The sequence below is a fragment of the Leopardus geoffroyi genome, chromosome D4 (assembly GCF_018350155.1).
Source record: "Leopardus geoffroyi isolate Oge1 chromosome D4, O.geoffroyi_Oge1_pat1.0, whole genome shotgun sequence".
Taxonomy (NCBI): domain Eukaryota; kingdom Metazoa; phylum Chordata; class Mammalia; order Carnivora; family Felidae; genus Leopardus; species Leopardus geoffroyi.
In genome coordinates this window covers 2,490,921-2,504,714 of record NC_059342.1, presented here as the reverse complement: position 1 = coordinate 2,504,714, position 13,794 = coordinate 2,490,921, and the positions used below count along the sequence as shown (strand labels likewise).

The window sequence follows — 13,794 nt, the reverse complement described above, 5'->3', positions numbered from 1 at the left end:
CTCCAGAATGTATTAAATTAAAAAAAAAAAAGAACAAAAAAACCCACAAAAAAACAGAAAAGTGTTGAGTTCTACCTTTTGTTTAAAAAAGGAAAGGAAATAAAAATATGCCAGCGCTTGTATCTGCAAAAACAAAACACTGGAAGAATAAACCAGAAACTAACAAAAAGGGGGCACGAGGGGAACGGTGCAGGAGACAGAAATGGAATGATGTGACCATACCTCTGTAACACGGCTTTGGCTTCTGAACTGCATAAATGTTTTACATACTGAAAAAAAATACATTAAACAAAATGAACGCAATCATTAAGCACTAAAGATTTCGTGAAAATAAACCAAAATAATAATCAAATTGGTAAGAATCAGAAAGAAAATATTTTCAAATCATTTCATAATTCCAAATGTCGACTGTGCATCCTTATGTAGATATATTTTACGAACAAAAAGGACTACAATGAAATACAAACCAACACTATGCTGTTACTGGTGTTTCCAAACGTCATTTACACTGCAGGACAAAGAGAAGTAATGTTGCAAAGAATGCAAATTTTCAATGTTAGAGGAAAAAAGGATGAACTCAAAGGAAAAACCCTGAGTTGTTAAATACGAATTGGAAATATCAATACAAAATCAAGTTGCATGTATTTCCCACATCTGTCTAATGAAAGTAGGGGCATCCCAGTAGCAATAAGGAAACACAGAACCAGATTTTGGTATCTAACTTCCACTCTCCAATAAAAGCAGCTGAAAGAACTGGCTGATAAAGAAAGCACAAAGTGAGTCATAAGCATCTGGTATCAGAAAGCAAGAAATGGTTCAAAGATTAATGGGGTGGCACCAAGGGAAGACACCCAGCTTGAAGGGACTGCATGGGGCCCCAGTTAAGACAAGCTGAGGAAAAAGAATGAGGACCACTTGATTAAAACACTGAATATACCAAAGCCCATGGGTCCACAGTGGTCTAAAGAGAAAAAGCAAAAAGAGCAACTCACAACAACCCAATCCTGTACGCAGGAAAAAGGACATTCTGACCACTTGTCAGGACCTAGATTAATTACTATGATTTAAGATACAAGACTAATGAATGTACAAACATATGGACATGTAGATTCACATGCCTGTGACTACAGAGATCATTTATAGATACACACAAGGCCATACACATACACGTCCAAAAATTACACGTAGGCTATAAGGATATAACTATAAACAAACTAAAACTTACCATAAATACAATCTAAGTTCTTTAAAAAGGTGTTCTGCCTTTTTAAAAGACAACACTACAATCTAACAACACCTAAAACGGTATAAAAAATATTTTACTAGTCTCTTCATTTACACTCTCAATATTCGGATAAAGTAAACATCTATGCTGAATGTATCCCTCTCCCTCCACCTCCTCCACCCAAAACACTCATCACATTCAACATTCTAGTGACTCCAGACTGACTCCCCTTGTCCCAAATGACTTCATCCACCGCCTCCCACAGGCTGGACTAGAGATCCTGTGCTGGCAGATTCCTTCAGTCCACCTTTCATGCTGCTTAATGCCTTCCAATGGCTTTCCCCACCTACAGGGTAAACACCAACTGCCTGGATATGGTATGCAGAATTACGTCAAATCTAGCCCCAAATTCTTGCTACACAGAATGGCCCTGCCAAACTACAGCTGGTGTCAGCACTGGTAACGTCATCATCACCAGCATCGGTACCCACAGGGCACCTACTACAGGGACCCAGAAGTTCACACTTGATGAGGTAGGTGTTCTAACCCCATCTAACAGATAAACACACGCATAGGAGTAAATGCTAACACGGGGCAATCTTTGGTTGGGATTCAAATCCAGGATGGTCTCAAACACTCTCGGCGCACCTCTGCTGTGGCTGTCCTTCTCTGCTCTCCTGCTCTATACTCTTGATCCTTCTCGGGCATCGCCTTCTCCGCCAAATGCTCTCAGCATCAAATTCCCTCACCACATGCAGGCAGATCTTCCCCACCAGACTGAAAGGTCTGCAAGGGCACATCTTTATGTATTATGCCCATACGTGACTCATTTTATTAAGAACAAAGATTCAATTAAAAATTGCATTGAATAGGGGCGCCTGGGTGGCGCAGTCGGTTAAGCGTCCGACTTCAGCCAGGTCACGATCTCGCGGTCCGTGAGTTCGAGCCCCGCGTCGGGCTCTGGGCTGATGGCTCAGAGCCTGGAGCCTGTTTCCGATTCTGTGTCTCCCTCTCTCTCTGCCCCTCCCCCGTTCATGCTCTGTCTCTCTCTGTCCCAAAAATAAATAAACGTTGAAAAAAAAAAAAATTGCATTGAATACTGGGGCACAACTTATCAAACTGTTCACTTCAACATTAAAAATACCATGCAAAGTTCAAAAGCAGGAAGAAAAGTAAATCAACAATGACTGGCAGGGGCTGTTGCATTTCAGGACTGCACCGGGAACCCTACAAATTCAGTTAATGCTCAAGATGGCCTCGTGTGACAACTCAGAAATGGCAAGTTCAAAAGGCCAAGAGGTGGCGGGGTGGGAGTGGGAATCAGTTGTGTGGCTTCAGACCAGGACGGAGTGGGGCTGGATTTCCACCCAGACACCGCAGAGTTGAAGGCCACACTATCTCCATGGCCAACTCCAGAGCCCACAGCCTTCTCACAACACCATAACGTCTGCCAAATTGAACAACATACTTGGGCAAAATAGTTGATTCCCTCTTCCAAGTTCTTCTCATTCAAGGAACAGGGAAAGAAAACATTTAATTAAGCATCAATAAACATAAGCAAGTATTTACGTAGATATGTATTAACTGCTCTTTCTCAGCAAATTAAGATCCTGTTAACAGCTAAACCAAAAGAAATACTCAACAGCATTATTTTTAATCTCTAAATAACCCATGTGATTAACTCTTCAGATACAGCATCCCTACCATGTAATTTTAATGTACCAAGAAAAAACTGCTAACAATTAAGAAGTACAGTGAGTGAAGCTGCAAATGATGGACAATCAAGTAAATCACCGGAAACTGAAAACACTATTATCAAATTTCTCAACTTAAGACTTCAGGTTAATAATCCTCATATCTTATGACTAAGAGCCAAATTTAAGATACTGCCATAAGATGCACAGGCACACACAAACCCCATCAACGTCCCAGTTCACACTTAAGGGACAGGTACCATTATCTAAGACGCTCTGTATGGACAGCAACGACCAACACTTCATCCTCACCTGAATTTCATGGGTGTTAACAAATGTTCCATTAAAAACACATCAAAGAGATCTGCCACCAACCATGGGAACAGTACTGCAGTATTTCTCAAGGCCCTTAATTCGATGAAATGAATTGTGACCCTAATGGAGGGCAAAACACAGCACTGTTTGCCAAATTTAGGTGACCAAGGAACCCTCTGTTTTTCCTGTAGTATATCTTAGATCTAGAGTCACAGAGACACTACCTTAAACAACACTTCAGACACTCCAAAACCAAGTAAATGCCTTATTCTGAATTGGTAACTAAGGGTACTGTCAGAAGCAGTAGTGGTGGAATTTCTGGGATTTATCCAAAGCTTTAAAAAATATATATACATATATAGACAAATATATATTAAACATAGAGAACTACAAGCCTTTTTTACCTTACACATTTCACAACATCTTAACAGTAACCATTTCGCTACTCAACACCAAAACTAAAAACATTCTATTTTATTTCTCACTAGAAATTAATACCTACTATCCATAATTTTGACATAAACATTGTGCGACCTTTACTCGTTATCAAGTCTTGTAACGAATGTTTTCTGTAAACTCTTGGCTCTTCCAATTTCGGGGTGTCTGCCCATCAGCCAAGGCTGGGGGAAGGAACTGAGGAGGTTCCTGGTTGATGTGACCCCACGTGAAGTGTCACCACCTCTAAAAGGATGCTCACAACCTCTAAGAGCATTCTCAAACTCAACCTGCCCCGGGATACACCACCAAGGGCAGGCTGGATTTCCATTTCCTAACAAAAGCTGTGTGGAAAGCGGTCACAGCCCTCTCCCTCCACCCTTTCCAGACCAGAGTTCCTTCCAGAAAATTCCAACACAGGAAAGTTACAGGTGTTCACGTCTCGGAAGGTATGTCGTCTCCAGCTGCCGTGGCGTCACACGCTCCAGTGTGCCCGGTGCCGCCGCCTGATGCTCCCGCTAGCGCAGCCCCTCCACCCGCGTATCCCACCCCGATGTGCATGGAAACTCCCGCTCCGACCCCAGGTCCCCCAGCGCACGGCACGCGACACCGCGTCCGCACGACCCCGCTGCGTCAACATGCGTGGTGCGCCCCCCTTGCGGCCGCTCCCACCGGGGCCCCCAGAGCCCACCCCGAGCACTGCGCAGCTTCTGCGTCGCCCCATCCATCCCGGCGCCCGGGGCGCAGCGCGCTCAAGGTCACTCGGGAGGCTGGGGCGCGAGGGGCGGCCCCGGGCGGGGGCGGGGGCGGGGCGGGGGGGGGGGCGACCCGAGCCCGCAGCGCCCCGCCCCTCCCCCCGCCCGGGAGGGGGGGGTCCCGTCCCGCGCCACGCCCGGCCGATTATGCAACGCTCCTGCGCCCCGCCCCCGCCGCCCCCCGCCCGCCGGCGCCCAGGCCTGCGGAACAAAGCGCGCGGGGCCCGCGGCCGGGCGGGCCGGGCGGCCGCCATGTTGGCGGGGGCGGCGAACAAAGGCGCGCGGCCGGAGCCCGAGGCCCCCCACCCGAGGCCCGGCCGGCAGGGGGCGCTGTGCAGGCGCCGCCCGCGCCCGGACAATGCACCGCGGCCCGGCCGCCGCTCCCCGGGCTCCGCCGCCGCCCCGCAGCGCGCCCCGCCCGCGCCCCCCTCGCGGCCCTCGCTCTCCACCCTCCGACCCGCGGCACGTGGGCCTCACCTGCCGGCCGCCGAGGCCGCCGTCCGCAGCCCGCGGGCCCCGCCGTCCCGCGCCGCACTCCCGCCCCGGCCCGACCGAGCCAGACGGCGCCGCCCCGCCCCCGCTCCGCTCCGCGGCCGCCGCCGCCCGCCCCCGGCCGCACGGCGCACGCGCACTGCGCTCGCCGACTGCGCCGGCCGCGCCGCCCGGCCCCGGCCCAACGGGCCGCACTGCGCAGGCGCCGCAGACGGCGGGCGGGGTCTGGCGGCAGGGCGGAGCCTAGAGGGCCTCTGGGCGCGGCCTGGAGCCCCGAGCGGATCAGGGGCAGCTCACCTGCAGGCGGGGCGGGGCCTGGCGCTGCAGCGGTACACGGCCTGGGAGCCGGGCTAGGCGGGAGGCGGGACTGGGCCTGGTGCGACTCACCAGGCCGCGAGGCGGGGAAGAGGCGGGACGGAGCGCGACAGGGCCTGGCGGCTGGGTGGAGCCCGGCGGGCGGCGGGCGGGGCCTGGGGCTGCTCACCTGGCGGCGGGTAGGGCGGGCCGGACGAAGCTGGACCTGGCCCGGCGGCCGGGCGGGGAATGGCGCCACTCACCCGGCGGTCGGGCGGATGCGAAGGGACGGCGCGGGACGGGGCCTGGGGGCCGGGAGGGGCCCAGCGACCGGGCAGGGCTGGGAACTGCTCACCTGGCGGCGGGGGCTGGTGCGGCTCTCACGGGCCTAGTGGGCGATGGGGTCTGGCGCCGCTCACCTGGCAGCTGGGCGGGCGGGACGGAGCAGGGCGGGCCCGACGCCGCTCTCTCCCGGTGGCGGCGTGGGCGGCCGGGGCGGGGCTGGGCGGGGCTCTCACCTGGTGGCGCCGGGGGCAGCTGGGCGGGGCCCCGGGGCGGGCGCGCGGGGCCGGCCCCCAGGTGTGCGCCGGGAAGGGGCGGTGTTCGGGGCGTCGAGCCCCGGGAGCCTGGGGCGCCAGGGCTCGCGCCGGAAGTCAGGCATCCTGGGAAGTTTCGTTTTCGTTCAGTGGGAGGACTTTCGCGGATGGACCTGCCCTCCTCATTCTTGGATCTAAGCAGTAAGTCGTCCTGCAGCGCGCACGCCGCCCGGGTGGATGAGGCCGGGTACGGTGGTAGGGGCGTCCGCGGGCTGAGCCGTGGCTGCGTTGACACTGGCCACACGCCGGGTAGGGCGCCAGCCCCAGCCGGGTCCGTTCCCCGTGCGCGGACCCGCGGCCGCACTGCGCCGCCGCCGGGCCTCTCCCACCCACCTGCCCTGCCGGGAGGGGGAGGGGCGCTCTGCGGACCGGGGTCCCGTTCGGACCAGAACCGGTTCTCGCCCACCCACCTTCTTCGCCGGGCGAGGGAGGGGCGCCCTGCGGACCCGGGTCCCGGTCCGACTAGACCCGGGCCTCGCCCACCCACCTCTGTCCCGCCGGGGATGGGGGGGGGGGAGGAACCCGGGCCTTGTCCACGCACCTGTGACCTTGAGAACCCAGCCCCCGACACACACAAGAGAAGTAGCCTAGCTCTCCTCCGAAATTGGGAACCAGGCGTTCCCAAGGTCGCTCGAGAACTCGTTTGACTTGTTTTACCCAAGATGCCCTTTGAGTGTTTTGTTGTTTGTTTGCGGGAGCATGGGGAGAGGAAGGAAAAGAGAAACAGTTTTGACTCCTGATGAGATGAGTGCAGGAGCTGAATCCTGGGTCTGAACTGGAGCTCTGTGCGCACAGTCCTCCACTCTCCGGAGCTCTCCCCTCCCCCACCCCGGCCCCCCACTAGCGAGGTGTCTTCGAGCAGGGAGCAGGGCACAGAGGGGACTTGGTTCCTCGAGCGCAAACGGGCAGCCACCTCGTAGTAAACCGCCTCACGGACTGCTGTCAGGTCGGATGACAGGACTTTTGGAGAACACACTAGGCTCTCACGTGCGGCCCAGCGAGCTGCTAGTTAGCAATGCCCTCTGGGATTTTACTGGCACCTTCTTCTTTCCTCTCAAATAAGACTGATATGTGCCTGCTCAAGCAATTAAAGCTCATCTCAGGTGACACACTTGGCGAGCACAGGGAGTTCACAGGCCAACTAGAGGGCCAGTTTAGACGCAAATACGGAAGCGTGTCGCTGTGCTCACCAGTGGGGATGTGTTGAAGGGTTGATGCTTTCACTTGTGTTTCACGTGCACGGAGCACATCAGGAGCCCAGAGGAACGGGAAAGAGGCAGGTGCGGAAGAGTCCACTGGTTGGAACACTGCAGTGGCATCCCCTGGGTTTCTCCACCTTGCCACTATGGACATCTGAGGCTGAGTAATTCTTTTTTAAGGAGGATGTTTGGCAGCGTCCCTGGCCTCTACTGACCAGATGCCCTGAGCACACACCTTCCCCAACATTTTGACAACCAGAAATGTCTCCAGGCAAAGCTAAATGTGTCAGCCCATCCCCTCCCTCCTGGAGAAGTCCTGGTTTAAATTTTGCCTCTAGCGATAGTCACTGGGAGACAATGCACAGGCCAGGGAGGTGAGCCACCCTATGTCAGCTAGGGTGGCACTTCCAAGGTACGCAACCACCATTCCTGCCAGAAGTATCTCACCCCCGCCCCTCAGAAGCCTTGCTCATTAGCATGCTGAATGTCAAAAATTACACCCATTTAAATCTGCCAAAAATATTGGGAGAAAATGAGAAAAGCTAGGGAATGAGGCCAGACACAGGAGACTGCAACCAAATCCATCACATGACCCTCGAACCTACACTACTTTAAGGGAAAGAAGCAACCAAAGAGATGAGGGGAACAGTTGGAGGATTTTACATATGGAATGTATTTCAGAGAGAGTATTATAGAATTATCCTTAATGTGTCAGTGTGACGATGTCTGTCACGAGAATGCCCTTGTCCTTAGGAGGTTTGTCTTGGATTATTTGAAAAATCAAGAGTCCTAGTGGCCACAACTTTCAGATGGTTCAGAAATATATGTATTTTACAGAGAGATAAAGCAAATGTAACAAAAATGCTAACATTTTGTGATGAGTGTGTGTGGTTCATTGTCCAATTCAAACGAGTCTGGAAAACTGAAATTTTTCAAAATAACAGGTTGGAAAAGTTGGGCGGAGCCCCAGTTATCTCATGAATCTCTAGGGTGCTAAGTAAGCATCCCCTGCTGTCTTCCAGCTCATTGACCAAGCATTTCCAGAAACTTAAATATAGAGCTAGTTTCTGCAAGTTTCCCAACCACACTTGACTTCTGGAGATGAGGTCAGAAAAGCCTACGTGTATTTTTCCTCCTGCGGGAACTTTATTTCTGGCAAGTATCAATTGGCGTGTTAACCGTTCCAAACCTCTACGAGGCGTATGTCTCTTAATATTGAGTCCCTGGGCTCCCACTTGGGGAGAAGGGAGTTTCTGCCCCAGAGATGAGCACATCTGTGGTGGGAGAGTGGGGTGAGCTCAGACCCACAGTGGACCTTGATGTATTGGTGTACTTACCCCGCTGACATTGATGTGATCGTTGGAAACCAGTCTTCAGAAGCTTTTTCAGAGTAGTTACGTTTATCATAAAATAATCCAATTCTTGAACATGGCAAAAAGTATTCTAAACGCATCATGCATGCTACACACAGGAATAATTCTCTATTCGTGTAACTAGGTGGATGAGTTTGACAGTCTGCTAGTTACCTTGTAGGTAAGGATGCTCTCTCACCATTGGCCACCTGGGTCACCTCCTCCAATTGACCCAATGCCCTGCTACTCCCAGACTGTGGGGGCCAGGGCTGATGAACTGGGAACATTCAGGGTTCTTCCATGTCTAACACATCAGTCCTTAAGATCAGAGCTCCTGCTGGCCCTGCCACTCCCACCTGTGGCTACAGGTTTATGGCTACACTAATTAGGCAGCCTTGTGTGAATCCTGATGAGATGGTGGCCTGGCCAGGACAGAGGCATCTGTTCTCCGATGGTCCTGATAAGGCACTGGGGCTAGATCTCTGACCAAAAGCCACGTTGATATACACTCTGCAGAGGTCTAGGGCTGTCGTCCAGTGCAGAGGTGACCAGAGCCTGCAGACACGGTCAGCAGTGGGACCAGAAAGAAGGGACAGTACGTCCGAGTCCACAAGAATATGCTCGGTGGAGGGAATCTCGCATTGCTCTAGGGAAATGTTTGCTGAAAGAGTGACCCCAAGAGAAACCTCAGGAGCACAGGTCAGCCGTCTGGTCAACTGTGCAGCTTCCTCCCCGGTTGGCTCCTGCCTCCCTCCAGGTCATTTTCTACACTGCAGGCAAAGAAATGCTTTCAGGTGTCTCCTCAGAAGCCTCCCATGACCACCTGCACAAGTGGGTGGTTCTCTGCTGTTCTCTTTTACACACGTCCTTGTTCATTTCTCTTTGGAGCACCGATGCTCGTTTGTGCTTACGTACCGCACTGATTGGTTTACATGTGCATTGCCTGTTCCCCACCCTGTTATAAAGTCTAGATGGCAGGGACAAGAGCTGCTGTCCTCATCAATATACCTCCAACAGGGCAGGAAGGACCTGACAGCTATTTATTATGTGAAGGTATGACTTGTTCTGGGAATATTGGATCATGTGGATTTATTAGGACGCGGGGCTTATCAAGGGCTTAAATGCCAGCACGCTGGGCAGTTTCAGTTCTCATTACCTGTGCTCACAAGGTTGTGTCAAGGATCAAAATAAACCCTGTACAGCCCTACACACACACAAGGGAGTTTCACCATCCAGGAGGAGACGACTGAAGATGTTCAGTCAGCTTTGTGGGGTGGCTGCTGAGTCTAGGGCTGTCTAGGGCTGGAGAGAATTTAGCGAATCAGGAAATACAGGAGACGATGTGGAAGGCCCTGATAATAATGCTGGGGGGCAGGATTTGGGCTGAACGGAGTGCTTTTGGGAAGGATAATATAGTAATAACTTCCAAGCCACCAGCAAACTGGATACTCGATAGTGGGGAGTTACTGCTTCATTGGGTGGTATTACCGTTGGGTTAAGAAGGACAAAATCCTCATTTAAAACACGTCCTAAAGATCTTGATCAACTGTTATGAGGATAATACAACTCTGCTGATTTCTCTCAGCAGATTAGTTTTGACTGTTTTCGAACTTTACAAAAATGGAACCAAACAGTGACGGGCCTGCGTACCGCATACTCTTTAAGTAGCATTTGTGCCTCGCCAGCAGTACTGTGTGCAACCTGCAAGACAGGTGCTGTAGGGTACGCCCCTGGAAGCGGGGTTGATGAACGAGGTACATGTGTTCGTAGATTGCAACCTATACAATGATATCAGAATTTTAGATCTTTTTTTAAAAATGTTTATTCACTTTTGAGAGAGTGTGTGCACGTGCACAAGCAGGGTAGGGGCGGGGGGAGACAGAATCTGACACAGGCTCTGAGCTGTCAGCGCAGAGCCCAGGTCAGGGCTTAAACCCACAAACCACGAGATCATGACCCGAGCCGAAGTTGGACACTCAACAGACTGAGACACCCAGGAGCCTCCAGAATTTTAGATCTTGGCCAATGTAGTAGGTGAACAAAACCATATCTCATGATACTTTACGTTTGCATTTCTCTTATTATAAGAGAAACCGGTCTTTTTCCATGTGTTTAAAAGTCATTTGACCCTAAGGAATCCACTAAAAACTATTAGAAGTAATAAAGGAGTTCACAAAGTTGCAGGATATAAGATCAATACACAGAAATCAATTGTGGGTTTGTGTAGTAGCCATGAGCAAACTGAAAGTGAAATTAAGAAGACCGTTCCTACACTGTGGATGGACCTAGACGGTATTATGATAAACCAGACAAATACCATATTATTTCACGTATATGTGGAATCTAAAAAAACAAAACAAAGCAGAAACAGACCCATAAACGCAGAGAACAAACTGGTGATTGCCAGAGGGGAATGGGGTAGACAGACGGACAAAATGGGGGAAGGGGAGTGGGAGACCTAGGCTTCCAGTTACAGAATGACTAAGTCATAGGAATAAAAGGCACAGCCCAAGGAACGTAGTCAGTGGTACTATGATAGTGTCGTATGGTGATAATACCACAATTGTGGGGAGCACAGCATAGCCTATAGACTTGTGGAGTCATGATGCTTTACACCTGAAAGTCATGTAACGTATGTCAACTATACTTGATTTTAAAGAAAAATGAAAAAAAATTTTAATTAAAAAAAATACTCCCGGGGCAACTGGGCAGCTCAGTTGGTTAAGTGTCGACTTCAGCTCAGGTCATGATCTCGTGGTTTGTCAGTTCGAGCCCCACACAGGGCTCTGTGCTGACAGCATGGAGCCTGCTTTGGATCCTCAGTCTTCCTCTCTCTCTCCCCCCCCCCCTTCCCCACTTGTGTTCATGTGTACTCTCTTCTCTCAAAAAAGAATAAATTTAAAAATTTTTTTTTAAAAATATTCCTTTTATAATAGATTTCAAAAGACTAAAATAGGAATAAATTTAATAAAAGAAATGCAAATTTATACCCTGAAAACTGCCAAATAAGTTGTGTTGAAATTAAAGAACTGAGTCACAGACTAAAAGACTTAATGTTTATAGATTGCGATCCCCCCGAAATTGATCTCTGGGTTCAGTGCAATCCCTATCAAAATCCCAGCTAACTATTTTTGCAAAAATTGACCAATTTGTATGCAAATTTAAGGGATCCAGCATAGTCAAAGCAATATTGAAAAAAAAGAATAAAATTTGAGGAATCACACTTCTCAATTTTGAAACTTCCTACAGGGGTACTTGGGTGGCTCAGTTGGTTGAGCGTCTGACTCTTGATTTTGGCTCAGGTCATGATCTCACAGTCATGATTTCAAGTCCCATGTCTGGCTCAATACTGATAGCATGGACCCTGCTTGGGATAGAAGGCTTGTATATAGAACATATAAAGAACTTACAATTATAAAACAACAAACAACTCAATTAAGAATGGACCAAGGGTTGGAGTAGATAATTCTCCCAATACAATCAGCAAATGGCCAGTAAGCACAGGAAACGATGCGCAATGTCATCAACTATCAAAAGGGCCATATATGGTATGGTTCCACTTCTATAAATGTCCCTAACAGGCAAATCCATAGAGACAGAAAGTAAACCAGTGACTGCCCAGCACGGGGTGGGGGGTGGGGGGTGGGGGGGGTGGTAATTAAAATGCTCCAGAATTGTGGTGATGGATGATATGAATATACTCCCCTTCAAATGCCATTGAATTGTACATTATAAGTGGGTGAATTGTCTAGTACATGAATTATATCTTAAAATAAGCTGCTAAATAAAAGGATAAAACATGGGGCACCTGGGTGGCTCAGTGGGTTAAGCGTCTGACTCTTGGTTTCAGCTCAGGTCATGATCTCGCGGTTCATGAGTTCAAGTCCCACTCAGGCTCTGTGCTGGCAGTGCAGAGCCTGCTTGGGATTCTCTCTGCCCCTCCCCTACTTGTGCTCGTGCGCTCTCTCTCACTCTCTCTCTCTCTCAAAAGAAATAAACTTAAAAAAAATTTTAAATAAAAGAATCGAACAGAAAAAAGTCATTGGATAGCTATTTCTTATTTATTGTCCATGGCCTCAGTCTGCTCTTCCATTTGGATTTTTATTTTATTTTTCTCCTTTATTTACAAAAACTCTTTACACATTGAAGAATATTAGTCTTTTATCATATGCTAGCAAAATTTTTACCTAACTTTTCATTTGTCCTTTTTTTTCCCGGGTATCTGTTTTCATGCAAAGCTTTAAAAAGTTTTATACAAACAAATTTATTACTCTTATATCACTTCTTCAGTTTTTACCATGTTTAGAAAGACCTTACCTATGATGAGATAATACATTTTTTCCTCTCGTGTTCAGAAAACTTTTTTTTGTTGTTCTTTAGGAATTTAGAATTACAGATTATGGGGCACCTGGGTGGCTCGGTCAGTTAAGCGTCTGACTGTTGGTTTCAGCTCGGGTCGTGATCTCACAGTTGTAAGTTCGAGCCCTGCATCCAGCTCTGCGCTGACAGCACAGAGCTGGGGATTCTCCCTCTCCTTTCTCTCTATGCCCCTCCCCAGCTCATGCACACATGCACACTCTCTCTCTGTCTCTCTCCCTCTCTCTCAAATAAACTTTTTTTTTTAATTTTTAAAATGTATTTATTTACTTTGAGAGTCAGAGAGGGCAAGCAGGGGAGGGACAGAGAGAGGTAGACAATCCCCAGCAGGCTCCTCACTGTCACCGTGGAGCCTGATGCAGAGCTTGAACTCACGATGATGAGATCATGACCTGAGCCGAAACCAAGAATTGGACACTTAACTGATTGAGCCAACCAGGCGCCCCTTAAAATTTTTTTTAATGTTTATTTATTTTTGAGAGAGAGACAGAGAGAGAGAGAGAGACAGAGTGTGAGCAGGGGAGGGGCAGAGAGAGGGAGACAAAGAATCTGAAGCAGGCTCCAGGCTCTGAGCTGTTGGCACAGAGCCCGACATGGGGCTCAAACCCACGAACCGTGAGATCCTGACCTGAGCCAAAGTCAGACACTTAACCGACTGAGCCACCCAGGCACCCCAATACATAAACATTTTAAAAAAAGAATTATAGATGATAACTTTAAGGACTAGAAACGATTAATTTTGACTTTGTTTTTAAACATATCTCCATGTTTTTAACGTGGCTTTCATTGTCAGATAGCCAAAATCTTTTACGTTTATTCTCTATCATGTTTACATATTAGCCTGTATCATTCACAAATGACTTCCCTAGAAATCCAGAGCAAGCCTTCCCTAGGGTCTGGAGTGGTGCATGTGTGTGTTGTCCCTGTCCCTCGGGGGCACACCTTGTTTACTAGGCTGGAGCAAAGAGCCCCGCACCCTCTTCCCTGGCCTTATTGGCCTCAAGGACATAAAGGCTCCCTTTTTTAATTTAAAAATGGGAGTAATAAGGATACAATGGGA

At 49.5% G+C, this 13,794-nt stretch overlaps 1 protein-coding gene and 1 long non-coding RNA gene across 7 annotated transcripts in view; one reads left to right on the top strand and one right to left on the bottom strand.

Moving 5' to 3' along the window:
- SPIN1 (spindlin 1) overlaps nucleotides 1-5,885 on the bottom strand; it is a 77,557-nt gene extending 71,672 nt beyond the window's left edge. The window contains exon 1 of one of the 6 annotated variants that reach the window (XM_045468469.1): nucleotides 5,729-5,885. The gene's annotated coding sequence lies outside the window, so the exon portion shown is untranslated. Of the gene's footprint in view, nucleotides 1-222; nucleotides 265-4,360; nucleotides 4,419-4,901; nucleotides 5,031-5,565 lie in introns of those variants that run through there. The other 5 variants (XM_045468468.1, XM_045468472.1, XM_045468467.1 and 2 more) reach the window with 5 other exon arrangements.
- LOC123592997 overlaps nucleotides 5,863-13,794 on the top strand; it is a 32,444-nt gene continuing 24,512 nt past the window's right edge. The window contains exon 1 of the long non-coding RNA XR_006710047.1: nucleotides 5,863-5,947. This is a non-coding gene — a long non-coding RNA (uncharacterized LOC123592997). The remainder of the gene's footprint in view (nucleotides 5,948-13,794) is intronic.